The sequence below is a fragment of the Psammomys obesus genome, unplaced genomic scaffold (assembly GCF_907164565.1).
Source record: "Psammomys obesus unplaced genomic scaffold, mPsaObe1.curated_primary_1811, whole genome shotgun sequence".
In the NCBI taxonomy this organism is placed as follows: Eukaryota; Metazoa; Chordata; class Mammalia; order Rodentia; family Muridae; genus Psammomys; species Psammomys obesus.
In genome coordinates this window covers 1,614,537-1,641,577 of record NW_026593947.1, presented here as the reverse complement: position 1 = coordinate 1,641,577, position 27,041 = coordinate 1,614,537, and the positions used below count along the sequence as shown (strand labels likewise).

The 27,041-nt window shown below is 45.6% G+C and overlaps 1 protein-coding gene across 10 annotated transcripts in view; it reads left to right on the top strand.

Moving 5' to 3' along the window:
- The window catches only part of Pard3 (par-3 family cell polarity regulator), a 416,186-nt gene that overhangs the window by 84,467 nt on the left and 304,678 nt on the right, over window positions 1-27,041 (top strand). For 8 of the 10 annotated variants that reach the window (XM_055617584.1, XM_055617582.1, XM_055617583.1 and 5 more), the window contains exon 2: window positions 17,877-18,057. The gene's annotated coding sequence lies outside the window, so the exon portion shown is untranslated. Of the gene's footprint in view, window positions 1-17,876; window positions 18,058-27,041 lie in introns of those variants that run through there. The other 2 variants (XM_055617578.1, XM_055617577.1) reach the window with 1 other exon arrangement.

Here is a 27,041-nt window from a genome sequence, read left to right as displayed (position 1 = left end):
TTACAATGTAGAGCAGGCTGGCCTGGAGCTCAAAGAGGCCCATCTCTGCCCCCGAGTGCTGAGATTAGAGGCGGGTGCCCCACTCTGGCCCCGCTTTTCTCGAGCTCTGTGAACATGATTTCCTTGAGGTTATGTGGCACTGTAAGGTGCTCCTCCCTCTGCAAGGCCTGAGTTTCCCCGAGGGGTTGGTTCAAGTACAGTGAAGGTGGCACATATCTCCTGGTGAGGCCATTTAACAGCTCTGTGCGGTTTCTCAGCTCCATGCTCACCCAGCACACAGGAAGTTCAGCCAGTGGGCTGTGACTGGTGGAAGTGAGGTCAGCAGCAGCTGTGCCTGGACCACTGGCCTTTAAACGTTGGCCACTTGTGAGAGCAGTCACTGGGTTGGTGTGAGGAGGCAACATCAAAGGCTTGTTAAAGATCTTTTGTTTACCAAAGTAAAGTCATTTTAAGGTGTCCCATTCGTGACCTTCATTCCGTTCCTGGTCTTGGAATTGGTGAGAACAATACCTCACGTGGAAGATTGGGGTTCGGGGGCCTCCATGTCCTGTGAAGTGTTAATTGCTGTGAATTTGTGATAGTGAATTTGTTATTTTTATTAATGGAGATTTGTGTAGAGAATGAAGAACAAAGGAAGTTAAATACCACTTATGACCTATAGTAAACCAAGTTTAAATGATTGGTAAATGCTATTGGCTATGGAAAAGGTTTTAAAAATGTAGCTGAGCTCACTGATAAACTAAAGAATGAACTCGGTTCAGGGTAGACTGAGTTGCCTGAAGAGGCTAACCTTGTACAGCTTACCTGTCTCCATCGGGCTAGTTCCAGCGCAGGAAAACACAATTACAGGAAACCAGGGAGGTGTTTTAGGTAGCGAGTTGATAATAGGAGGTTTGAGCACCTGCTAGAATCGGTGGTCAGATGTTCTAGTCAGACTGTGTGGTCTATGCTAAGTGATGAATTTCTTCTGTGATCACTGAGTTGCAGTATTTAAGTCGGAGACTTTTCAACAATGGATGTCGGGTCGTGCCGCCCGAAGGACTGGAAAGTGCCCAATAATAATAACCTGTCCCTCAGCGACCCCTCCCAGGAGCTTCTGCTGTCCTCCCCAAGCTGTGGTGGTTTCCGTGTAAAGGTTCAGAACAGACTGATTTTCTCCCTGAGCGTGTCTCGGGCTAACGCACTCCTGGATGAGATCTCGGCAGTGACACCTGTGCTTTGCTGTGCTGGCATGATTCTCAGTCATAATTATTTAATGCTCGTGATACCTGTAATACTCACAATCTTCCCAGAGGGAGGAAGGATGGGGCACGATTCTGGCTGATTGCTTACGTTACATTTAAAATGTATGGGAAAAAGTGTTGGATCCTAAAACTCCTGCTGTTCTATTTTTAAATGCTAGTGTGAAAATAGAGCGTTCAGGCAGAGTGTGGAATCTGTTGGAATTATTTCCTGTCACTTATTGTTAATTGCTGGTGACCTTTGTTTGACCGGTTGATAGGGGTAGGCTGATGATGGAAGCCTACCTCAAGCTTTGATGGGCCATCCAGTCATGTGCCCTGCTTTATAAATTTGCATAAGGTCTGCAAGTTTCATGAGCCGTGTAGACTAGGAATGTTTTTGTGTTTTTCCTATCAAATATTGAATAACTAAATTTGATGAGATGTGCTCGGAGAGTAAGCTAAACATTCAAGACCTTTTTTTTTTTTTTTCCTCCTTTTGTGTGTTATCAAAAAGAGACAATGGGCCAGTAACTCCTGGCTGTTTCAGCCAGTCTCGGCTGTGTTCAGAGACTAATAACCATGTTTTATCTGGCTGTCAAGGGTCTAGGGTGGTCTTAAATTCTGATGTGTTTGTGTTGAGCCTGGAGAATACATTAAATATCAAAAACAATGGGAAAGATAAGGAAAGGCAGCTCAGTAAATCCCTTTGAAAATAAAAGCTGTCTCTATTCCCAGAGGGTCCGAGGTGTGCTGATGAGATGGGTGGGGTTCTCGCTGTGATCTATGCAGCTCTAATGTCTTTGCATAAACGTGTATTTAGAATATGTCATACTTAAATTTTAACATGAAATATTAATGTTTCCTTACGTTAATGATGTCATCTATTGTGCTGATACTTTGCTAGGTTCTTAACATGTATTATATTCATTCTTGATTTCACTTGGCTATAAATCTGCCTTGAGAGCACATTTACAGTGTAAGGAACAAAGGAGGAAAGTGCAAGTAGAAAATAGCCCCAGTACAGATCTGTCATTTGTATGTCGCTATTTGGTGGATGTTTTTTGCCCCTCCCTTCCCTCCATACTTGTGGAGATGTATGTATGTACCCAGACGTGTTTTAAGTAATGTGGATACAGCATTGTTTTGTTAGTCCCACTGGATGTGTCCATGTATACCCGCACACATACACGCATACACACGGTAGCTAGCATCCAGACAGACTCTCGTGAAAAGCCCACGTGGGACCCGGAAGTCGGGGATGACCTTGAACTTTGACCTTTCCGCCTCCACCTTTCATGTGCTGTGGATTTGTGCGAGCCACCACAGACTTAGTCTCCTTGTGTGTATTTGAGACTATCGAGATTTTTTTTTTTCCAAAGGGACAAATCATAACTGCCCTTTCAGCATCTAGGCTGACAGATTTCTTCCAGGGACGATTGGGTGGACCTGAGCTCTGTCTACCATTGAGCTTGGCTCCTGTGGTCCCTTCTGCCTGTGCTTACCTCTGCAGATGAGGCTTTGGGCAGTAGGGGCACCTGGCCTTCGTAATTTTTTTCCACTTGGAATTGTGTTACTACTCGAAAGGTCTACCCCCAGAGGGTCCTCATCTGGTTGGCCCAGCTCATGCTTTCTGGTGGGGTGTTAGACTTGAGTGAACGAATCTCGGAAATGCCTCGATTCTGGGCCGAGTCAGCAGGCTGCAGAGGCAGCAGGGTGGGCTATAGTAGGCAGTTAACTAAAATCCAGATGAAGAACCACTGGCACGTTTTACCTGCTCATAAAGTCATTTGGGAGGAGGAAACCTCAGTGGAGAAAGCGCTCCCACCGGATTGGCCTGTGGGACATGTTCTTGATTAATGATTGATGTGGGAGGTCCCAGTGCATTGTGGGCTATGTCCAGCCTGGGCAGTTGGTCCTGGGTCATGTATAATAAATCAGGAGTGAGCAAGCTATGAGCAGCCAGCCAGCACATGGCTTCTTTATGGCTTCTGCCTCAGTTCTGCCTCAGTTCTGCCTCCATTTCCTCCCATTTTCCCTCCGTGATGGAGTGTGGATTGAGAGCTGTAAGATGAAATAAACACTTTTCTCCCCAAATTGCTTTTGTTCATGATACTTTATCACAGCCATAGAAACATAATTTCAGACTGTGCATGTGAGTTTCGGCTTTCTGATAAAACTTGTACTTGATGCAAATAATGTCAAATTGCATTGTGGGTTGCTGCAAGTCTTGGAACCATATTTGCCCTTAGATCTCTTCAGAGCCATCAGTCTCCGGTCAGTTAGTCTGGACCCCTCTGCTCCTCTTGATGCCCTTGGCTGCATGCTGAGCACATGAATTCCCATGTGACAGCAGGATGCGGTGATGTAACGGCCAACCCCACCTTCATCTTTGTGTCTTGTTGCTGCACTCAGTTTGAGTCAGGGTTGACACCAACAGGAGACCTCACAGGGTGGCGGCCTATCATTTTAAACAACAGGTCTCAAAAGGACCCCAGCGCTGTTTTGTTGTTTGTCCCCACATAGATGAGGGCGAAGTCTGCATTGCAGGTGCCTTAGCTGCACCCTGGAAGTTTCCGATTCTGTGGGCATGAACGTTTTCGTTTCTGCCATTCCAGGGTAGTATGGCAACCACAACTGGAGAGGGTCTGGGTGGGGAGTGTTAAGGTTCAGTGGTAGCATCTGAGATGGTGAATCTTGGTATCTTGTGTGCACATGAGCTGTTGTGGTAAGCTTCTCCCAGGTAGTCAAGAATGAGCTCTTTGGTTGCTACAGGGATCAGGGTGAGAAGGACCTGACTAATGTAGGTCAGGTATGATGTAGGATGATGTAGGCTTTGAAGATTTTCAATAGTGTGCATAGAATATCAGCTTGATTTTAATAAAATGATTAAGCTATTTTATATAAGCTGTTAACACTCTGTATTACTTTCTAGTGTGTCTATGTCACTTAACTTGGGATTACTATTTTCCATAATTAAAAAAAAAATATCCCTTGCGGATCTTGAGTTAATTTATTCTTTGTGTTTCATGAAAGACCTGCAGGGACTGAGATCCTTTTCATGGCATGATCTCTACCAGATGTTGAAAACAACTGGACTTGTCAGCCACAATTCTGAGTCACCGGTGATCGCTCATCTATGAGAATTACCTTCACTCATGTAATTTTCTTGATGCATGTGAGACAGGCCTTGATATCAAATATATGGTGTTGACACACTTAATTTAGTACTCTTTGCACAGAGCTGTTAAATTGACTATTAATTGGCCTTCTGATAAAACTTGTGCTTATTGCAAACGTTTTCAAAATGCGTCTCAGGTTGCTAGCTGCCGTTCTGAAACCGTCCGTGTCCTGAGAGCTCATTAGTGCCAATGTGTGTATCCATTTCCCCCCCGAATGTAATTAGAGTTCTTTAAAATGTGATGATGAAGATTTATGAGGCTGTGATTAAAAACTATATTTTTGAAAAGGTCCCTAACTTGTGACTTCAGCTTGTTTGTCTGCTGTAGAGAGGTGGTTGTTTTCCAGAGTTGGGAAGACAGAACAGCTGGGTTATCATGCTGAGGCCACCACAGCCTTGGTCTTGCTCCCACAGTGACCTGGGCTGTACATAAGCTACTCACAGAAGATCAGTTTTCTCAGACAAACCTTGTGGCCTGAACCAGCTGGCACAGCACATAGCTGGTAGACTTGTGTGTCTCCCCGCTTTCCTCTTTGTGTTTTCCCCTGTTTACCATGTTCTTCCAAGCCCTCTCATCACTCAGCTTACATGTTGAGGGGCAGGTGGTGCAGGTGTATAGAGGTCAGAGGTCAGCCTCGTGTAGTTAGATGAGCCCTGGCTACCTTTTTGTTTTTGAGACGAGGTCTCTCCATCTGGTAGGCTGGGTGACTGGCCTGCAAGTCCCGCTCTGTCCGCTCCTGGGCAAGCACGGCCATCTCTGTCTGTCTCGCCTGCTGGCTGGCTGTGGGTTCTGGATATTGAATTCATGTTGTCAATGCTTGCGGAGCAAGAACTTTTCTGACTAAGCTACATTTTGTTCAGCACAAATGTTAGGATTTTTCAAGTGAATTCCAACCTCAAAGTCTTTGCCATGCTGGGATGATGGAAGTAACAGTTGTTTTATCATTAGTGTTGTGTGAAAATGGTGCATCCTAAACAGAAATTAGGAAAAACCGCTTATTTACAATGTGTGTGTCACAGGAATGTGTCACTCTTTGGCAGGAGATTTAGAAATGATGGTGCCATTCCCTTCCTAAAACTATATGAAAACATGCATCAATTTTCACATCTCTCTGGGGTGTGTGTGTGTGTGTGTGTGTGATGCAGATACTCACAGAGGCCAGAGGTTAACTTGATTCTATACTGATATTATATATACAGATTCAAGTGAAAACACTGGCGTTTCTGCAGGAAAATATGTGCTCACTCACGACACAAGTGATTGTAAACAAGCACGTGTCTAGGGTTGGTTTTGTACCAAATATACTTTTGACGAAGTGTGCTTACACATGTGTTTATCAAGAAAACTTGACTCTTCGGAGCCTTTGGGCTTTGTTGCTATGCCTAAGGCCACCAAGTCCAGTGTAAGAGCCTCTGGATTCATTTTCTCAGTGTCAAGGGAGTAGAAACTCCGCACACTTGCCTCCTTGGCTCCTCCAAGCCCCGCAGGGGCTATGCTCAGCCTTCCTTTGTCTGGGCCTTCCGAAAGGCTGACCCCATGGCTCCCCTCAGCTTCATGCCAGTCTGGACCAGCTCTTTCTGTCATTCTGCCTACAGCTTCCTCGTGCTCCACACCAGTCCTCTTGACTCCATTCCCCACACAAGCTTCTGTAACTACACCTTTCTCTTATGTTTGGCGTGCCCTGCCTCCTGTAGTGGGCTCCAGGGTGAAATCACAGTCCCGGAACCTGCCACATACATTATTGTGCACCCCGAGGGCAAGCGTGGGCGGTGATCTGCTCACTGACCACTGTTTCACCCTTAAACCTAAGTTCTTCCCTAGTCTGCCCTCCCCCAGCAGTCTGGGCTGGTTAGCCTGTGACCCCCAGGATCTGCTTGTCTTCACTTCTTAGTTCTGGGATCCTAAGTGTGCTCCGCCATGCCTGGTTATTACACTTGGGTCCTAGAAATGTCCCTCATGCTTGCACAGCAGCGCTTTCCCGACTGTGCCATCTCTCTAACCCTAACCTCGTAGGCTTGCTTGGCGAGCAATGCTGTAGAGGGTGCACAGCTGTGCTGTGTGTTCGCTCCTGGCCTCGGCTCGAGCGCTGCAGGTGGAGGGCCCGAGGCCTGCTTCTCAGGAGGCTGTGTGTTCTCTGGTAGTCAGCGTGAGATGCCCATTTCTGGTGTGACTTCTCCTTTCGTGATTTGACGCTCGCTTTCCTAAATGTATTTTACCGTCTGACACGTTGGAATCGGGTCGGCTCTGAAGTGGCAGCAATTTACCAACAGTGTCCTTTCCTGAAGGAAAGTTCACAGCTTAACGGTTTGTTTATATGAGGCTTGTTCATATTTTTAGGCGAGCTTGATGCTAATTTTGAAATCGGGGTTGTGACAGTCAATGAACAGTTTATAACTTTGTAAGCTGCTATTTCTCTTCATTGTAGGTTAGGACTTGTTTGGCGTTTTGTGTTTAAAGAGTCTTGCTGTATATACCAAGGTGGCTTTGAACTCCCAGCTTTCCTTCCGCCTCTGCTTCCTGAGTTGCAGGGATTATGGTGTAATCCCACCAGCTCCAGATTTGACTTTATAAAACCCGTGTTTCTGTGTGCTGATACAGACTGCAAGCACTCATCTGTAGGCACAGAGTAAGGGCGTCTCAAGTTACGACACAGGAAAAGCATACCTATCGCCTCTGAGGAGCCCTGTATTGACTATGGCCAGGGACACAGACACGTGTTACCCAAGTGCCATGTTCCAGTGTTGCCATCATTTCACGAACTTTTTATAATGATGGATAAAGGCATTTTCCAAATCCATTGGTGAAAACATTAGGATACAGCAAGCTGGGGAAATCTTTGCTACAGGTCCCAGATGCTGTCTTCTCTTTAGGTTAGTAGAAGCTAGAGAATCTGAGCAATGTAAAAGAATTTCCCTAATAGTCGAAAGGATATTCGGTCACACACAGAGGTGGGCAGTGAATGGTTATTAAGGGTGCTAAAAATAGTCCTAGACAGTTGAAAATGATTGTGTGTGTATATTAGTGTGCAGGTCATGCATATACGCACGTGTCAGGCACTATATGTGTTTTTATGGGGCTATGGGAGGTCTTGGGTATCTTCCTCTATCCCTCTCTGCCTTATTCAAGACCAGGGCTCTCAGTGACTAGAAGCTTGCTGTTCTTGGTTTTGGGGTGACAGATACATACAACCACTCCCAGCTTTTTACAAGGTTCCAGAGGACTTGAACTCATGTCTTTACGCTTGCACAGCCAACACTTATCCACTGAGCCACCTCTCTGGCTCCCCAAGTTAATTTATAATGATGCCCTGGACCTGTGACACTTGAGCCTCTTTAGTCTCCTGAGTTCTCATCAGCCATTCAGCCTTGTCACTCAGTTGTTTCAGGGAGCTTCCATTCACCTCACGTAAGCAAAATTGACAGTTTTGTTAGGGAAGATGCCCAGAAAATGTGTAAGGGCACATGAAGGCCCCACCCATAGGGCCTTACATATTTAGGCCTGCGGCCTACTTTGCTGATATTTAAACATTTCATTCAAAATGTTTTTCTGTAAAGACTTGTTGTCTCTCTGCTGGCAGTCTTCACAGCCTGCGATAATTGTGCTGGAATCCTTGAATTTTTGCTGGCACAGTCTTCAGCCAGAATCCATGCTGCGAGGCTCCTTCTTCTCATATCCATGAGAATTAGGGTAACTCCCCCAGCTCTCTGTTCTTCATCTTAGCTTTTCTCTAAGCTGATTGCATAGTCACTGGTGTGTCCATGGGCTCTGCCCATCCATCCTCCTGGGCGCCCAGTCTCCAGGTGCCACTCCGAGGTGCTACCCACGGCACACAGGCCAAGTGCTTTGAGTCTGGGCTCTGTACTCTCTTCATTATATATTTTCATCATCTTTCCACTCCACCGCTTTCATATTAGTCTGGGCCCTTGTGACCACTTCATCGTTGGAGAAACTGGCTGTGAATGTTTTCTGTCCTGCTTGTTTCTCTCCACCGTTGAAACCCTGCGTGGAATGCCAGTTAGATGGCGCGTCTTTCGGGGAGCCTTGGCCTCGGGGTCCAACTGCACTTCCAGGGCTGTCGCCAGCTCTGACCAGAATCTCAGGCCTGAAACTTGCTCTTGTAATAAAAACTAACGGAGTACGCGGTGTCCGTGTTCGCAGTAACCAGTCCATGCAGCTTGTCGCCGTCAGTACTGAGCCCAGACAGGTGCAGCCAGTGCCCAGGCCCACACTGCTGTCCCTTGCTCACTTTGGGGAGTGAAGCTCTGCCTCACCTGTCCCAGATCATCTTGGGGGACGTTTTCTGTAAGACGTGAGGAGAGGAACAGAGGCTGGCTTCCTTCAGTCAGTTTCCTTTAAAGTGAAGTTTGAGTTTTTGTTCTTGGGTAAACACACTAGGTTCCATGGTATCTACATTGCTGAGGAGTTGCGTTGCATCAAAGTGTGCTGTAAGCAACTTGTGGGCTGGAGGGAATTCTTGTAAGCTTTGGTGTGTTGTTTTGGCCCGTCACATACAGGATTCTTGAATGCTATTCAGTTTTATTTTGGCCCGTCACATATATGGGATGCCTGGATGGTATTTTTATGTTTTGCCCATCACACACACGTGGGAGAGAATTGGCACACAGTTAGTATTTACAGTGTGTTTACTCTTTAAAGTACTGCTAAACAGGTTGTACTAATGAAGAGTTGATTAATTTTTTTATTATTATTTGGTTGCTTTTAGAATACACCTGCCAGATGATTAAAGTTGAGCCTAATTTAATCAGCATGGTACTGTTCACTGGAGATAATTTAGGCTAATGTCAAGGACGTCTTCATCTATTCTGCAGAAGATACTAAAACAATGAATGGAGCAACGAACACTTCAGAAAATGTTTGAAGCCTCCCATCTGTGTCCCAGTGGATATTTAAAATCCATGCTCTTTTTTCTTTTGTATGAAAATTAAACTGAAAGTCATTTTGTAATGTCACTCGGGGCTTAGGTTTCATAAAACAAATCGATTGGACTCTGATCTTTTGCTGACATTGGCCCCTGGCTGTCGGCGCACACACAGCGTGTTCAGTATGCACGTCTGTAACTTATTCAGGACTCTGAATAGAACGTGTGTTCCTGGTGCATTTGGGGGGATTTTGAGACTGGATCTGTATGTCACTGGCTTGTCTGTACCTTTCTATACTCCTGCTTCAATCTCCCAAACAAAGTAGTGCAGACGTACTGATCACTACCTCACGATTCTTCCTTTTTATCTCAGGTCACCCATTTTCTTTTTATCTGCCCATCTCAACATCTTAATAGAGTCGTGCGAATCTCCTTTATCCTTTGAAGCTGTTAAACTTCTCTTTATTTTCCAGTCATGCTTTTAGAGGGAGCTAAGTTGCCAGTTGGGTGTCTTGTTCAAACAGTGAACTCTGCACTCACAGGATTTACTGACTCTCAGTGACTTTCCCATACACGTGGCAGGTTGCCTTGGAAACAGGCTGGCTTCTGCTTTCTTAGATTAAGTGGAGATGATGCTCTACCAACCTCTGTTGCTTCATCCCAGGCCTGACTCGGAATCGGGCTGTTTCTGTGACTTCGTTTTCATTACTGACGACTCGGCAACAGCCAAATTCTCTTTCCTCCTTATGCTTTTAAACAGTCTCCAAATTTGGAGCTAAGTGCTTTTGTTGGATTTGTAGTTTGGGGTGGGAAGTTTTTGAGCATTGATCCCCCCCCCCCCCCCCCCGCAATGGAGTTTGTTAGAGTTCACAGACTGGACTGGCAGGATATTTTAATTATCTGCTTCCTTTATGTTCATGGATAGACTGTAGATGGTCTGAGTTCCTGGACATAGATGGAATCAACCGTGCTCTCAAAGACCTCATTTAGACACCAGAAGAGGCTGCACAGCGCAGCCTCCAGTGAGAACTTTGTGGTGATGCTAAGAGGGGAACTGTCTTCAGGCAGTGGAACAGGCAGGCCCTGTCTCCGCCATCTTCAGCAGCCTGAAAAGAAAAAGGAATAAAGTAAGCTTTCCTCTAAGATCTCAGCTTTGCTCTTATAACCTGTTGAAGGAGAGACAGGGCTCTTACAACTGGAGGGAGAGACCGTCTGAGGAGTTCTTTTCAGAAACTTTTACTAAGGGAAAACTCCCATCCTCGCTTCTGACAGGAAAAGACTTTCAGAATGAGCTTAGTGTGCGACAGAGTGGTGTTTGTTAAGAAAACGAGTTGCTGTTTCCAGAGTCTCTAAGGAAAGGCTTTCGGACAGACACTGAAAGGACAGCACACTGTGTGTGTCCTGCCTTCTTGAGGCGGCTGGGTTGCCAAGTCTTAGCGATAGCTTTGCATATGACTTTGCTGGCCTTTCAGGTTACACTGTTCCAAGTAGTTGAAAAGTCAAATAACTGTTTGGTGCCCACTGTAACACAGGGAATTTCCTTCAGTGAGTCAACCTGTAAGGGTTTGAGGGCACATTGAGGCAGGAATGGACGAAGAGAATTGGGACAGAAAAGTCACACATTATCCCTGCGTTAGGTGACCGAGGGCCACGTTTTGACTGGAAGTGTGGTCTGTTTTCTTGTTTGTAGAGTAGTATATGCTCATGAGGCTGAATTAAAAGTCACATGTTTGGCCTTTTTCTTGGTTCCCTGACTGTTCTAGTACTTGGATCTGAGTCATCCCTTACTAAGGAGGAGGATTGTTTCTGCCAGCATTTTCTTCAGTTGTACTCCAGGGTAAGAGGCTCCTTTCCTTCTTGTTTGTTCAACTTGACTCAGTAGTGTAGGAGATAGGAGTGTGGGCCTGCGTGGGGTCATCGTGGTGTGCTGGGTTTCCAGATGGAGTATGGCCTAAGAGGTGGGAGTGTAAAAGCCTCGGTCACCACACTGCTGGGTTTCTGGCTGGAGTGTCCAGTTGGGCCTGTGAGTCCGACACCAGAGGCAGTGGAGGATGCTGGCAGGCCTGGACCTGAAGGGGGCAACGGCCTCTCTTATTAAGGGTTGCATTGTTCATTCAGCCACCCTCACTTCGGAGAGTCCAGTCATGTCATGACACAGGCACAGGAGGTGTCGGGTGTGTGTTTGAGATTGTCCTGAGGTACATTAGGTTATTGACATAGCCTATACCACCCCAACACAGGTTAGCACTAGCTCCAGTGTTTTCTCTCTTGCCTAGCTTGTTGACTAGTGGAGTTTTCAGTGAAATGCCTGTCTGCCTTTCCCCTTCCCCTTTCTCTCCTTTTCCCCCTCCTCTCCTTTTCCCCCTCCCTTTCCCCTACCCTTTCTCTTCCCGTTCCCCTCCTTCCCTTTTAAGTTCCCCGCTCTCATGATATTGGGACTATTTGCAATTTTCTTGATGGCTATCAAATATAGTCAGCAAGTTTTACGTGGTGAGGTCAAATTGTGCTGCTTGGCATTAGGGTTATTCAAGAGCTTCCCAGCTAGAAGCTTCTGGGGTCTGCGGACCGTGGCCCACTGGGCCGTTGCTCTGGGACATGTTCAGAGTCGGGGATTGAGAACTCGAGCTACTGGAGGTCCAGCAGATTTGACGTCTATCAGTCTCACTTTACTAGAACCGGACAGCCCATGGTCTTCACTTTCCTTTTCTGTTGAGAATCGTGCACACCATGGGAGCTTTGAGCTTCCTTTCCTGGTTCTGTTGATTGATTTTCTAGCAGACTCCTTACTCCTTCTATGGCACTTCTTTTTGTTTGTGTGTGGAATCCAAGCACTCCGGTTGAGATTCTCATCGGTCTTCTGTGTTTACAGTGTCTGTCTACTACTATGCTGTAATTCTATGAGGGTGACCAGGTATGTGCCTGCTGTGTTCTTTACATGTGACAATGAGTTGTTTCTTTCTCCTGTGACACACCACTGTAAGCCAGCAGTTTACCTACACACAGAGATGGCAGAGAGGTGGCCTTGGCAGTCTTCAGAGCCACGTGCCTCACTAGAGGTTGTGGGGTGTCTCTTTCTTCCTCCTACATGTTATCGAGCGTTCATTGGCTCAAGACACTCACGCTTCATTAAGAGCCCCCTGGGTCCATCACAGATCTCCAGCTCAAGTCAGGGGAGGTTTTCTATAGTTCCATGATCCTTTGATGAGATGGAGATCTTAGCATCACCTGGATTAGCTCTGTGTTTTCTGGTCACTAACCTGAATCCTGTTCATAAAGTTGCATTAGTCACGGCAGGTGACATTCACCACCCTGAAAGATGCACACGTGGACAGTGTTGGCAGGAGGCTGTTTGTTGTGTCTATTATAACTATCAAACTGTTTCCAACCAAGGAAGCATTTGGAGGTACGTGGAGGCCCATACATACGTTCCAGCCACCTTCCGAAGATGCCTGAGCGGCTCTTGAGTGCATTGTTCTGGCTTTAGCTGCTTTCTGCTCATCATTTTACTCATCAGAGGAGTTTGCATTTATGCTTGATAAATGTTACCAGTTTCTGGGAGTTTAGGGAGCTTGACCTGCAGTAAGTGAGAGATGTGTGGCATTAAGTAGGGTGTGTTTACATTTGGCCTATCCCAGAATTATCCAAATTCAGCTGCTCCTTTTTACCCCCCTGTCGCACTTGTCAGATGCAAAGAACAGGAGAGAGATTAGCTAATAACTATTGCATAATAACAGTGAACCTTTAGAAGTGCAGAGATGGCTCAGTAGTTAAGAACAGGTACTGCTCTTGAGAGGACCCAGATTCAGCTCCCAGAACCCAGAGCAGGAGGCTCATGGCTGCTCCACATCCAGGGGATCTAACACCTTCTTCTGGCCTGTAAGGACATCTGTGCGCTTGTCCCCACCCCCACTCCAAATATGCATAATTAAAAAAAAAAAAAAAAACCAAAACTGAAAGTGCATCTTAGAGAATGATCTAGTTCATGGATAGTGAAGATTCCATCTGTTATAATATGGAGTGGGTCACGTCTTAGAAACTTAAATTACATTTCTTGTACTTTAGAAGGGCATGTGGGGATTTTGAATCTGATGTTTTTATGGAGGTCTCGTTTTCTTTTGCTGTGTTTCTATATTCTTGTAGAGTAGCTTTTCTAAAATTATAAATCCTTCCCAATTTAACACAAAATTACTTCATGTCTGCACCTGGCACTTAAAATTTGGTTTAAAAGAAAGCTGTAAAATTGTATGCTATTGGCACATTGCAAATCACCAACTGTGACTCTGCCACTGAAATTCACATAGCGTTTATTCACAACACAGTCCAGATTTCTTAATCCTGTGTTTTCAAAAAATGCTGGAGATCATTATTGAAACTAATATACATCTATAAGCACTTCCATGTTTGGCATTTAAAGACTTCTTTGTAATTTTTCATCTCCATTTTCAGTGTGCACAGAGGACTTGATTCTTGAATTTCGGTTATTTCCAATTAAACACCAAAATGTCAAAATTTGATAGCTTCAAAATGTATATTATGCCATACATATTGTACAAGATACAGTATTTAGGTCAGTGTAGAAATCCTGTGTTCTGATAAACAACCCAAAATGGGTGGTGTTAGCTTATCATGGTCCCTTATAGGTGTCCCTCTGGCTGTCCTTATTTTGGAAAGTGAAACTTTACAGCAGGAGGACAGTCATCTCCTGTCTGGAGGTTCATAAACACAGCCCCATGTACCAAATTGTATCTGCTGCCGATTTTTTATAAATAAAAGTTTAAACAGCCATGCTCATTTTCATGTGTTCTTTATGCTGCTGTCATGCTACCAAAGTAGCGCCATGACAGATAGGTCACCTGGAGCTTAGCTCCAAAAAAATTTATTCATCTGCTGATATGCTGATCTCTGTTGTGGTGAGATTTCTTCCTCCAGCATCGTCATGCCAGGCAAACAGGACCTAATTATGTTCCCTGAAAACTTGGGAGTACACCTGAAACCACTTCCTTGTTTTTGTAGCTGTTAAGGATATATCTTTTCCATTGCTTATTACAGGGTTTGAGTGGTCCAAGTTTTCATCTTACTTTGTTTGCACTGTTCTTCCCACTGGATTAATCACTTAATTACACATTAAATCACAGCAGTGTTCCATGCTTCCTGTTTCTCTTCGTGTCTCTGACGTGAGGATGGAAGCAGCTTTTTGAGGTGACAAAGCTGTCTGGGAAATGAGCCACTGCTCAGATTTTGTGGATGCTGCAAAGCCTCAGCAGAGCAGGTATTTCCTTTGGCCATCTCGAGGTTCTCCCATCCTCAGAAAGCTGCTGAGTTGCTGGATGCCGTGGCAGTGCTCAGAGAACTGCCCATTATGAGAAGAACCAGAGTGAAGTCTTTCATAGTATTTTGTGATTACACCTAACAATTGAAAACTTCCATTGAGATAATTATAAATTTCATAAAGGTTGGGAAATAGCTGTGTAGTGTTTCCGTATCCCGTCATCAGCTCCTTAACCTCCACATCATCCGTAGCCAGAGGCGATGATCCTCAACACAGGCCAACCCTCGGCTCGCATGTCAGCTGAGTTTCAAGGTTTGCTCAGTTTTGCCTCTCCGTTAGAATCCTTTGTGATCCAGCAGAGGAACCTACAGGCACATGTTTGTTTTCTGTAATTTCCTATTTGTGTGATTTTGTCATTCTTTCCTGATTTTCGTGACTGTCGAACTTTGAGTCATGTAATGTACTTTGTAACTGTTGCTCTGTGGGATGTCCTTCAGTTTATGTTTATCTGGTATTTTACGGTTTGTTGAAGTGACAGGCGTTTTCCAGGAGCGGCAGCCACACCAACCATGTTCTGCGCTCTCACGGCTGGCCTTCCCTGTGGAGCACTGAGGCTGCCAGCTCTCTCCATTTCAGGTTAACGCACCTTCCCTCTTTTGGTTGAGGCCTGTGATATGAGAGGCCGTTGGGGACAGGCAAACACATTGCTTCTCTTTGTACTTTTGCCATCGACTTTGGCATCCATTGGTAGGTTTTGTCTGTAATATTTCCAGGACTCTTTATTCTTCCATTGTTTATCTTTTATAATGGGTCTCATACAGCCCAGACTGGTCCTCAACTTACTCTGTAGCCAAGGATGAAACCTGTCATATGGGGAGACCTTTTGAGATAGGCAACCACCTTGCTTCTCTTTTCACCTGTTGACATAAGCATCTCTTGGTAGATTTTCTGTGACAATTGATGAATGTTCCTGATGAGAACATACTTCCATCATTTCTTATTTATGTTTACCCATTTATCTATTTACTTGTGATAGAGTCTCACGTAGCCCAGACCAGTCCTCCACTTGCTGTATAGCCAAGGATGACCTTGAGCTTCTGGTTCTCTTGCCTCTTCCTCTGAAGTACTAGGATTACAGGGTTTTGCTGCTATGTCTGCTCTATGCGCAGACATAGCATGGGAATGCGCATCCTAGGCAAGTCCTCTACAAACAAGCTGCTCCTCAACCCCGCTCTGGTCTTCACTATTTGAATTCTACCAAAGAAGACAGCTGCCAGCTTTCCCCGTTATTTAAGCCACCACAGGTTGACAGATGTGTTCTTTATTTTGCAGTTTAGATCCCCTGCTGGAATTATTTCTTTGGTCATAAGTTGTCCCAGATTGTGGGGGATAGAGGGTCTTGGGGTTCTATCTGCTTCCCTTTGATGTGCTTCTTTTTTCTTTGGAACACTTCCTCACTCTCACATCACTAGGCATTCATACTCATTGTGGGTGTTCTGTTCCCCTTACAACCGGCTCTTTTCAGAATGCCTTGTCTTACTGGTAAATGACATTAGAAACCTAGATCTGGGTGTGAGGCATGCGCATTGGTTCTGGGGTGCTATTCTCAATTGGGACCTCGCAGACTAGAGTCGGGACATCTAGCTGTCTCCTCCTGGTATTGACACTAACCCACAACTCTGTCTGTGCTTCGCCACCTGTGGCTGCGGACCATACCGCCATCTTTCTAACAGGCTACATATTAGGCTGCAGGGGCTCTGGGAATTTTTATTGTCTTGATGAGATCATAGCAAAATGCTTTTCTCATTTGTTGGTGTACCTTGCCAGTCATGTGAAATTATAGCAATAAATTGTACATGGCACATTATATCATTATTGCAGAGAATACTATATTCTGTAGCAAAGCTTGATGATCAACCGTATGTCTTGCTCACGAACAGCAGCCTCATGATCTGGGACTTGCAGCATTGTTGATTAATGGCACGCATTTCGTGATTGGCCTGCTCATCCAGGCCAGTGCAGGCGTCCTCTGGGAATCCATGGTCTCACTCCGGTAGTGAGCTGGTGCTGCTCGGGGTGGCTTACTCTTCAGAGGCATGAGCTTGTGTGGAGCCCCAGTTCCGGTGCAGTGTAGCACAGAGCTTGTTACACCATCTTCTTTTCAGTAACTGTTTGTGACAGTGATAACACTGGCTGTCACCACCCGTGATACTTTCATGTTTTTGTTCATTCCTGATGTGTGTGTATTGTGTAACAGAGTTGGGAGTTGCTCAAGTATATGCGTGTATGAAGCAAATTGACTCCTTGGAATACAGTGTTTAAATGGCCGCTCTTTTGAGTTTAGCCTTAAACAGTGGAGAAAGCATTTTTCACGGTGAATCTAGATGGTTTCTGTTTCGTCCTATTCTGTGTGGTCATCTAGTTGTTTGTAGAATGGTCAGGGTTGTCTGTGTCATTGTTGTGGCTTCAGAGTGGCCGATGCCTCGTGTTGCTATCCTGATTGATTTCAGCTGGTTGTGTGTTAACTATGGAATCATGATTGTTCCTCTGCCATGCAAAGCTCTTCAGAAGTGTGTCCTTTCCTTCCCATCGCCGTTGTCTGCCCCACCCTCTCGTTATCAAGCTCATGCCTGTAAATGAGTCATTTCCTTAGCCTGTAAGTTTTAAACAGTGGGATAGCATATGTTTAATGTCCCCTTTCTCATATGTGAAGGGCAGGGTATGTGGTGTACTCAAGTACACATACACACACACGAGCTTGGAGGTACACCCGAGTTGATGGAGCATGTGCCTAGCATGTAGCGGGACCTGGTTCACTCTCCTCCACCACGTGATGTGGCCTGTTCACCAGGCCTGAGAAGTGGGAAGTGAAGGCAAGAAGATCAGAACTGAAACATCATCCCTGGACTGGGCATGCTGTATAGGCCAGCTTGGGTGGCTTGAAATTCTTAGAGGTGAACAAAAGGAGGAAAAGAGAAAATACAGTTACACATGTGTGTACATGAATATTCTTTGTACTTACCGTATTCTGTGTAAAAATGATTTAACCTCACGTCTACCCCCTAGCATTCTGGGATGTCAATGCGTCTTATTTTTTTTTTTTAAACACATGAAATTTTCAATATGAAACTGCTTCCTTGAAATGTATGAAAGAAACGTCAAGCCTCAGGGAGACGATGTTTTACTGAGGTTTCGCCACCTGAAAAATGAGCATTCTTGGATACATCACTGTCAGTGTTTCCCCTAGGCCTGTCTCAGCATGTGGACTGTTTGGTACTGATGGTGATGCCTTTACTCACAAGTGGCCCTGTGTCTGTCATTTCCAGCTGGTGGCAGTGTTTGACGAGCAGGATCCACACCATGGAGGAGATGGCACCAGCGCCAGCTCCACGGGAACCCAGAGTCCGGAGATATTCAGCAGTGAGCTGGGCACCAGCGGTGTCTCGGCTTTTCAGCCCTACCAAGCCACGAGTGAAATTGAGGTCACGCCTTCAGTCCTCCGGGCAAGTGAGTGAGCGGTTTCTGTCCTCGGTGCCTTTCAGCTTAATTTTCAGGGGCCCTAACTTCTCTGTCTCTGCTTCCACAAATGGGATTCTTCATGTTTATCAGACATTGGTTAGGTTTTGAACCGGGGCCAGTATCTTGCACGTGAGAAGCCAGCGATTACGTGCCTGCTGGTAGATGGGCTCAGGTTTGTCTGTATTAGAGACTTTTGGGTTGCTCACTGAGGCTAAATACAGACAGATTGCAGGTCGTTCACCCTGTACTGTCTTTATGGATAGAAATAACCAAAGGTTTCTCACAGTTCAGCCCACTGTAGCCATGATTCACAGCACGTGTCTTTCACGTGAAGAGATCTTGGTACCAAGCTGTCTGTGGGTTTTGGGAGAGGAAACTCGAGCCTCAGGGGACGTTAAGGACAGAGCATCTGTGAGGAGCAATGTGCCAGGGAACCCCAGTCTCTGGACCTTTGTTTGAAGAGCTCCGCAACAACTCTTCATAGCTTTCCTGGGAAGGTGTAAGTCTTTAGGCAGAAGTGATACGTGCTTGTAAAGCTTCAGCGCTGAGCTGTGGTAACAGTAAGAAGGTGTCACAGGCGATTTATCGTGTAGGTAAGGCCTGGTGACACAAAGCTGTAATGCTACTGTCAGGGGGTGAGGCAGGGACACTGAGTGGTGGCTATAAATGGGGGCCCTGTCATACTCCCATTCCTTCCACAAAGAAATAAGCTCAAAGCTCATTTCTCTTTAGGCATCTCTGCTTAAGATTCTTTTTTTTTTTTTTTTTTTTTTTTTTTTTTTTAGATAAAAATTTTTTTTTTTTTTTTTTTTTCTGTGTGAGCCTCTGGGTGTCTTTTTTTTTTTTTTTCTGTAGTTGATTAATCATATAGTAATTATATAATGTCAAAAACACAACATGGGCAATTATTTAGAACGTGTATTTATTCTTTTAGAATGTAGTCTTCCTTTTCCCACCCTCGCTGGTCGTGGTCTGTAGCATTTCAGTCACTTGCTTCTACCTGTTTGTAAGCTGTAGGGACCTCTCTCCTTGTTCCTTGCTCTTTGTGTTGGTCTATGTAGTCAACTCGAATTTTAAAATATTCAGGCAACGTGAATCTGAGTCTAAAACTAAGCAACCAAAATACAAAGAGAAAAGATAAAAGTTCTTACAAGTCTCTTGGAGAGATGCCTCATAAGATAAAATCTCTACAGAAAATAAAATATCAAACCCGTTACTATTCTAGCATCCTTGGTACGCTACCAAATCTTTTTCTTTGCTATATTTATTTTTAAGGCTATTTTATGTGTTCTTTGACACTTTGATACCTGTTTACAATGCATCCAGTCGTGTGCTTGGAAGTCTTTCCACCTTCTGCTCTTCGTCACCACGCAGCCTCAGCACCCCCCCACAGTCCTGTTCCTGGGTCCTTCCTCCCTCCTCCCTCCCCCTCCTTCCCCCTCCTTCTCTCTCCCTCCTCCCTCCCCCTCTCTCTCCCAGACCCTCCTCTAACCCTGCTGGAATGCTGGCCAGTCCTGTGGATCTGATCTTCCACACATCTGTGAAAGCAGTCACAGCTACAGGGAGTTCAGGAGTGGTGCCGTGTCACGTCCAGCATTCCACAGCGCTTCCTCTCCATCTTCCAGCCCTTAAATTCTTTCCAGCTCGTGTTTACTACGCCGTAAATCTGTATATCGGGGGATAGAGCTCGTGGTATGCCATGTGCCCTGCATACTTCAGGCCCCAGATTCTGTCGCCAACACGAACAGGCTGTGTCTGTAAGGAAAAGCAGTCACGTGCACTAAGTTAATAAGGAACACGTCTGTAGGCCAGCCGGAAGCTGCTGCGAAGGAAGACAGTAGGACACAGTAGGAAGTGTTGTGAGAGTATCGGTGACAGAGTTATACCTGCGTGTAGAGCAGTGCCAACCAATTCCTTTGTTGCTTACAGCCCTTGGGCCACATGAGGCCCAGGTACAAAGAAATGGGTTTCAGGGTTGGAGCACAGCAGCTCCTCCCTGTCCCTTTCTCGGAATATCTCAGATGACTGCCCCTTAGCCCCCTCAATCCTGATATGCGCTCTGCTTTTCCCTGCTTGGCCATCTCTTCGTTAAAGTTTATGTGTGTATAAGCAAATGTTTCTTAAAAGCAACTTGGATGGTTGGAAACAACGTCTGGTCACTTCAAGGCACTGTTACTCAGAAAGTCCTCGGTGAGGAGCGGTGGTGTGTGCACTTTCCAGTCCAGCCTTTGGGAGGGAGAGGCGAGGCAGTCAAGAGTTCAGGCTCACTCACGCCAACGCAACACATTGAGACCCTGTGTCAAAGTGAAGACAAGAGGAACAAGGCTGTCGTTGGCTTCACCTGAGGCAGTGCTTGGAAGTGTGGGCCATGTGGGGGGTGAGGTGACGTGGCCGCAGGTTACCCTGTCTTTATCATACAACTTTTACTCTCTAGCCCATGGTGAGTCATGGGTGGGAAGCCCTTGAATGACAGGCATTCTGTCAGTTTTTACTTTTTGTCTCCCCTGGACTCAACAGAATTCCTTGTGAATCGCCACTACCGTTTGGCTGGTGTGTGCTAAAGTTGAACATTGTTTTAAACTCGGCTTATCTCTTTGTCAGTCGCTTTTGGAGCAAATAAATTTCTAGTTCAAGTATCTGTTTCGTGTTATCAGTAGGAGGCCATTCTTACCTGACAGATTTTATGCCTTGACTAGTATGGTAAAGTAAGTAAGATTCTAATGTAGGGAAGTGGGAGGGGCTGGGGAGTGAGGAGGGGAAACGGTGGTCAGGATTATTGTATGAGAGAGGAAGAAAAAAAATCTACTGTAGACACCCACCTGGTCATGGCACCTCCCACCCGTCGCCTGTTCTGTCCGTGATATCCATACACTTGACATGATTGCCTGTGCTTGCCTGGCCCTGTTAGGAGCCGAGGGCCCTGAGAGAACACAGTGAGACTGCCTTTGTATCACAGGGCTGTCTAGCCATCGTCCTCACACAGGTAAAGTATGAGAAGACTGGCTCAATGGAGAACAACTCTGAGTCGAAGTTAGTGAAGTTGTCAGATAAGACACACACACACACACACACACACACACACACACACACACACACACACACGGAGATCATAGAGCCCAGACCAAGAGGCCCAGAAGTAAAGGTATTTAGTATTCACTGTCTTACACTGAAATGGCAGTTTCCTGAAAGATGAGAGGACACGTGAGCTGGCCCAGTGGGTTAGGGAGTGTGCCGCCAAGCCTGACCCCTGAGGTCCATCCCTGGACAGTGGGGAGAGAGCACTGGCGCCTGCACGTTGTCCTGAGACCTCCGCTCGGGGGCTGCGGCGTGTGTGCCCTTGTGCACCGACACTCACACATGCACACATTCGCAGAATTTTAAAGGAAGGATTCTAGATCCTAGTGAGTGAAATGAATGCGTCACACCAAAGCACAAATATGGATCTAGTCGATGGCCCACACTGAGTAACCAGCTTACTAACACAGCGGCCGCCAGCCTGAGAGAGAGAGAGGAAAATGGAGACCCGCCGCCGTGCAGCAGGCCACCCTGGACTCTGGCACCCTGCCGGTCAGCGGCTCACACAGGAGAAGAGGTGCCTGCCCCTCCTGGGGCTATCCAAGCATAGAGTGTTTCAGATCTCATGGGAACATTTTTCGCTTCTGGTTTACATGCTGCTTTAGTTTTCTTAATGCTCAAGGAGTTCTTAAACTTCTGGACAGCTGGGACAGGTATCTTTGGAGGTAACAGGCTCCGGAGTCCTGGCAACATCATCACTTTTATCCGCAATTGAGGTTTTCACATCTTGTGCTAGAAGTCAAAGGAAGATCCCGTCAAATTTGGGATTGCTGTGTGCCCTATTGACATCACAGCTTTCGGAAATGACACTGCTCTAAAGTGTTTTGACAAAGTATCTGATTAGTTACATTTTTTAAAAAGTAACTTTTAAGTCTTTACATTTTGAACTATTATAAAACTTTATTAAATCTTATAATTTTTCTGAAATGTTATTTAGCATGTAAAGTATTACTAATTTCATGATTTTTAGAATTTAAAGAAAATAAGATTTATTAAATTATGTCAAAGTAAATGTCCTTTTTCCTTTTTCTAAGATGTTGTTTTTTAAATTATTATGTCTTCATATGAATGGTGTGTACATGTGCCGTAGCTCATAACCAGAGGTCAGAGGACAACTCTCGGAATTAATTTTCTGTCGCCTTTATGAGGGTTTTGGAAATTGAGTTCATATCACCAGGCTCACACAGTGTTTCAAGGCTCAGCTGTCTGCCAGCCTGCCTTTCCCTTTTTGATCTCGGATTTTTCTTTATCTAAGAGTATAGAGGTCTGTTTAAAGATTTGTTAAGGTAGAGAAGATTAAGGATCTTTGGCTTAGAGATCTATACTTCTAACATACAGCTGATCTTAGCACGCTCTTTTTGGATCCGATTTAAATATACAGATAACATTCTATTGTGTATTTCCTTTTGAGGTGTTAGAGTACACAGTGGAACACAGATGCTGTTTTCAGGATTTCAAATGATTGTCTCCTCACTGAGCAAGCTCCGTTCAATATCCAAAGCCCTTCTCGTTTTGTTGTGGATGCAATCTGATTATTACATGTTGACAAGGTCATATATCTATTAATTGGACTGGAGATGGGATACAAAATTGCTGTAATTATTGTAATTTTCCAGCTAATTGCAGGGTTGGTAGTGAATATTTTACTTCTGCATAATGAAAACCAGTATTTCATCAGCAGTTGTTTTCATAGGGTATCAAGCATTTTGTTTTATATCTTCGGCGATTTTTGCCCAACACGTATGGCTCCACACCAAATGCCACCACGCTCCCAGGCTCACGGTGAGAGGTTCTGAGCTGCTCTCCATTCTGGCTGCTGTGCTGCCATCACTGTTGGGAAACTGGAGCGTTCTCTTTTCAGGCCTGTAGCAAAGGCCGGATGATCTGACCCATGGGAAGAGGGTTCAGTGCCGGTTATCTTAACCGCAGTGCACCTGCTGAGATGCTCGCCGAGATGAGCGTTTTAAGGAGGGAAACTTGTGCGGCTTATGGTTTCTACTTTCGAGTTAAGAATTAGGTTAATTCTCGGTGGGTTTGCTTAGTGCTATATCACGGTCTCACGCAGCACTGGAGAGAGGCCTCGTAAGCTGTTACAGAGCGAGAGCACTCAGAGCTCCTGTACACACACTTTATTGAAGCCAGGCTGGCCTCCCACAGTGGAAGCCAAATTACATTTTAAAAATAATGGTATGGACATGAGGTTTGTGGGTCTTTGAGGTGTGAGGGAGAGGGTGCTATGTTAACAAAGGGTGGCTAGGAGCTCACTGCAGAGACGGTAAAGAGCAGAAGGCTTGTTCCCTGCTGAAATATAAACTGGAGGAGCAGGTGAAAATTGCCAAACCTAATGAGCAATTTGGCAGAGAAGACAGGCTGTCAGGCGATGGCAGCTAGCTGCCTGCTCCGCGTTGTTTGTTCCAAAGGATGGCGTTTAAATACCACAAGGAAAAATTATCTTTTCCTAGCGCTGTTTGCTGTCCATCACAGAGAAGTGTGCTTTATTTTTCAGTTTTCTAATTAACAATCGGCAATCGATGTGTGGTGATTTAGGTTGTAGAGTATTTTTATATGTGCCTGGTCACATGTTTCACCTATTGAAGAGTGAGTGAAACACATTTGCCCACCTCAGGACCCGAGACACACTGGGCTTCAAAGCACACAGGCCGAGGTGCTTCAGCGGATGGGGGGTCTCTCCTGTGGTCCTCTCCAGAGCTACATTGCAGCCCTATCGAGGCCCTGTGCTGTTGGCACCCAGGAAGCACCTGGACATGGCCATGAGCCCAACCCCTCCCGGTGAGGCTATAGACGCTGTGCTGTTTAAAGGACATTTGAAGATCACAGGCCTTATTCCCACATCGCTTTTCCTAGCTTTTGGCACTTGGCAACAGGCTCGGTGAGCTAAAATAATAGCACGTGTGCTTGAGGCCCAGTCGTAGCTTGGGTCCTTAAAACCGAGAAGAGAAGCATCGCTGAAAGGAACAGTCGCGCTCACTGCCTACATGCCAGACCATCCCTGATGGCCAGTGGCTGCGGCTCCAGGTCCTTGATTCAAATGCACCTTTGCACTTCCCAGCTGGCACCCGTTTTCTAAGTTATTTTTAATAGAATAAATATTAGGGTCTTATTTATGTACACACACACACAAACCACACGAACAAAAGAACATCTTAACATGTACAATATAAAGATGTTTTGCACAGAGCGTGACTATTTGAAGATATTTGCACAGACTGATAGCCTGAGAAATACTGTCTCCCCGATAGCCTGTGTCCTGTATAAAAACACATGTAACTGTGGAGGTCTTCTGGGTCTCCATCAGGGCACACTGACCTGGTGGGGTTCGCATCATGTGTGACCTCTGTGCCTTTGGCATGTGTTCCTGAGGTGAGCTGTAGGTTTCTTGAGAAGTTGCTTTTGGCGTTAGAGGCAGGGCTTGAGGCCCCATCCCTCTTACAGCACACACGCGTGTGCTCTCGTCCCACGCGTGCTGCAAGTGTGCACACTCGGACTCGGTCTCGCTCCGCCGGCATAACCTCTTCTCTGCTCCCTGTCTTTACACCTCAGCTCTTCTTCCCCGAGCGCGCGACTCCATCTCTTCCTTTTGATGGTGCTGCACGCATGTCCCTGATCATACTGTCTATCAAATTGAGAGCTGGTATTCACACCTGAAAATGTGTGACGTGCTGTTGTCATGGCTATGTTAAGGAAATATTTATTTAAATCAAGATAAGAGCCGCCTTCAGTGGCCATAGGTGTTGTTACGCACGCGCGCACACTCACACTCACAAAAATAACACATTAAAATGTTTTATAGACACTGTACAGGAGTAAATACAGTTTCTTTGTGTGTTCGTCTTCTATTGCATCCAGCGCTCGGTCCCTTTTTCTACCCATACATACTGTGGATTATTTTGTCAGTTTGAAAGCCTGCAGATAAAATCTTTTTTTTTTCGGCACTTGACATATATTTCTTCCTTCCTTTCTTGAACTTGTTGGCTTATTTATGTTTCTCAAAAGAAAATATTTGCAGACACCAGGAGTCATTTGATTTTTATTAATTACACTTTGTTCCCTTTATATCCCCCCATAAGCCCCTCCCTCCTCCCCTTCCGATCCCACCCCCTTCTTCATGCATGCCCCTCCCCAAGTTCACTGATAGGGGAGGTCCTACCAGGAGTCATTTTTATCCCTGCTTTATTTGATTCTGTCTGGCCCCCGTGGTTGGAGGCGAATTGTCTGTCTCAGAACCACTGAGTCAGGCCCAGTGAGTAGGGAAAGCCTTTGATGTAACCTCCACCTGGCGTACCTGACCGTCTCTGTGGGACGACATTATAAAGGATGAAAATGTCCCTTAAAGTTGAAGTTTTGTTTTTAAATCACTGTGAGAGTGGGATTTCCATCACTGACAAACCAAAGATAATCAGTGTCCACAACTGATAAAATTAGTTATTCTAGCTCATAGATTCAAAGCACAATCGCCTCATCCTGTTGCTTGGGCCCATGGTCTCACTGTGATTCATGGCAGGAGAATGCGTCATGGCTGCCGGGAAGCAAACTAGAAGAGAACGTGGGGTTAGGGTCGGCTGATACCTTTCGATGGCTCACCCCGAAACGGCCTGGCTTCCCCCGGCTGTCTCTGCCTCTAGAAGGTTCTAACTCTTCCTCATGATGCTGAGGGGCCTCGACCGCAGGTCCTACAGGCAGACCATCACTGTCTGCTCCACCAAGAGCCTTACTTACGGCATGGTCACATGGTGGCTGGTGAGTGCAGACGTGTGGGTGAGTGGTAGTGTGTTCAGGCACGCTGAAGAATGCCTGGGGGTTCCTCCTCTTCAGATAATAGGTGCTTTAAAATGAAGGTCTTTCTGCATTCTGGGTTTGATAGGCCTTTTCAGCATCATCTCCATACTGGCATTTAAAAGCTGAACTTAAATCTAGAAGTTTTGAAAGGCAATCTTTGCCTTTGCCACTCCCTGCTGTTTCTGTCTGTTGACATGTGTTCAGAAATCCCGTCATTCCGTGTGTTCCCTCACTGGCCTCATCCTCCCGTTCTTGGAAGGTCTGGGCTGCGTCTGCACCTCACACCTCCGTCTCTTCTAGGGCTTCACAGCTGCTTTCCTTTAATTCCTCAGTCTTTTCATTTACCAAGCCAGGGTTTCTCTGTGCAGCTCTGGCTGTCTTGGGGCTTGCTCTGTAGAACAGGCTGGCCTCAAAGTCAGAGATCCCACCTGCCTCTGCCTGCAGAGTGTGGGGATAGGAGGCGTGGGCCACACACCTCCTGTAATGGCAGCCCTATAAGTGTGCAGGGGCAAACACAGCCTCACGGAAAGTTGCCACTCTGCAGTTCTTCACTGTCTGCTAGGGCGTTTCCTTGCCTTTGTTGTAGCCTCCTATTAATAATTTTGCATGTGTGTATCAATATCCTAGTATTTAGATATAGGCACACTGTAAATATTCATTCATAAATGTGCTTATGTCTAGATATGTACACATAGCTGATGATGAGGTTATGTATGGGAAGATTTTAGAAATAGGAAAATTTTTTTTAAGTTAATTCTCATGTTTAAAGATGGAAAATTACAACTGGATCAGTCAGGGCAGCTTGGACCAACAGTAATCTGGAAACAGCCGTGACCGAAGGGCGTCTCAGAGCTGTGCCAGGTCATGCAGCCCTATTATCACACTTAATTAAAATGTCATGTGGGCAGTGGCTGATCCATTGGCTAATTTGTTATTTAAATCAACTGGAACAGTATTTATTTTAAATGTAGAGTTTGTGATAATGAATTGGAAAAGAATATTATGTAGCTTGGCAGTGCTGTTGCAGCCTAAAGATTTATGACTTAGAACAGGAAAAGCAGCTGGTGATTAGTTAGATTAAGTAGTGCGTGGACATCTAA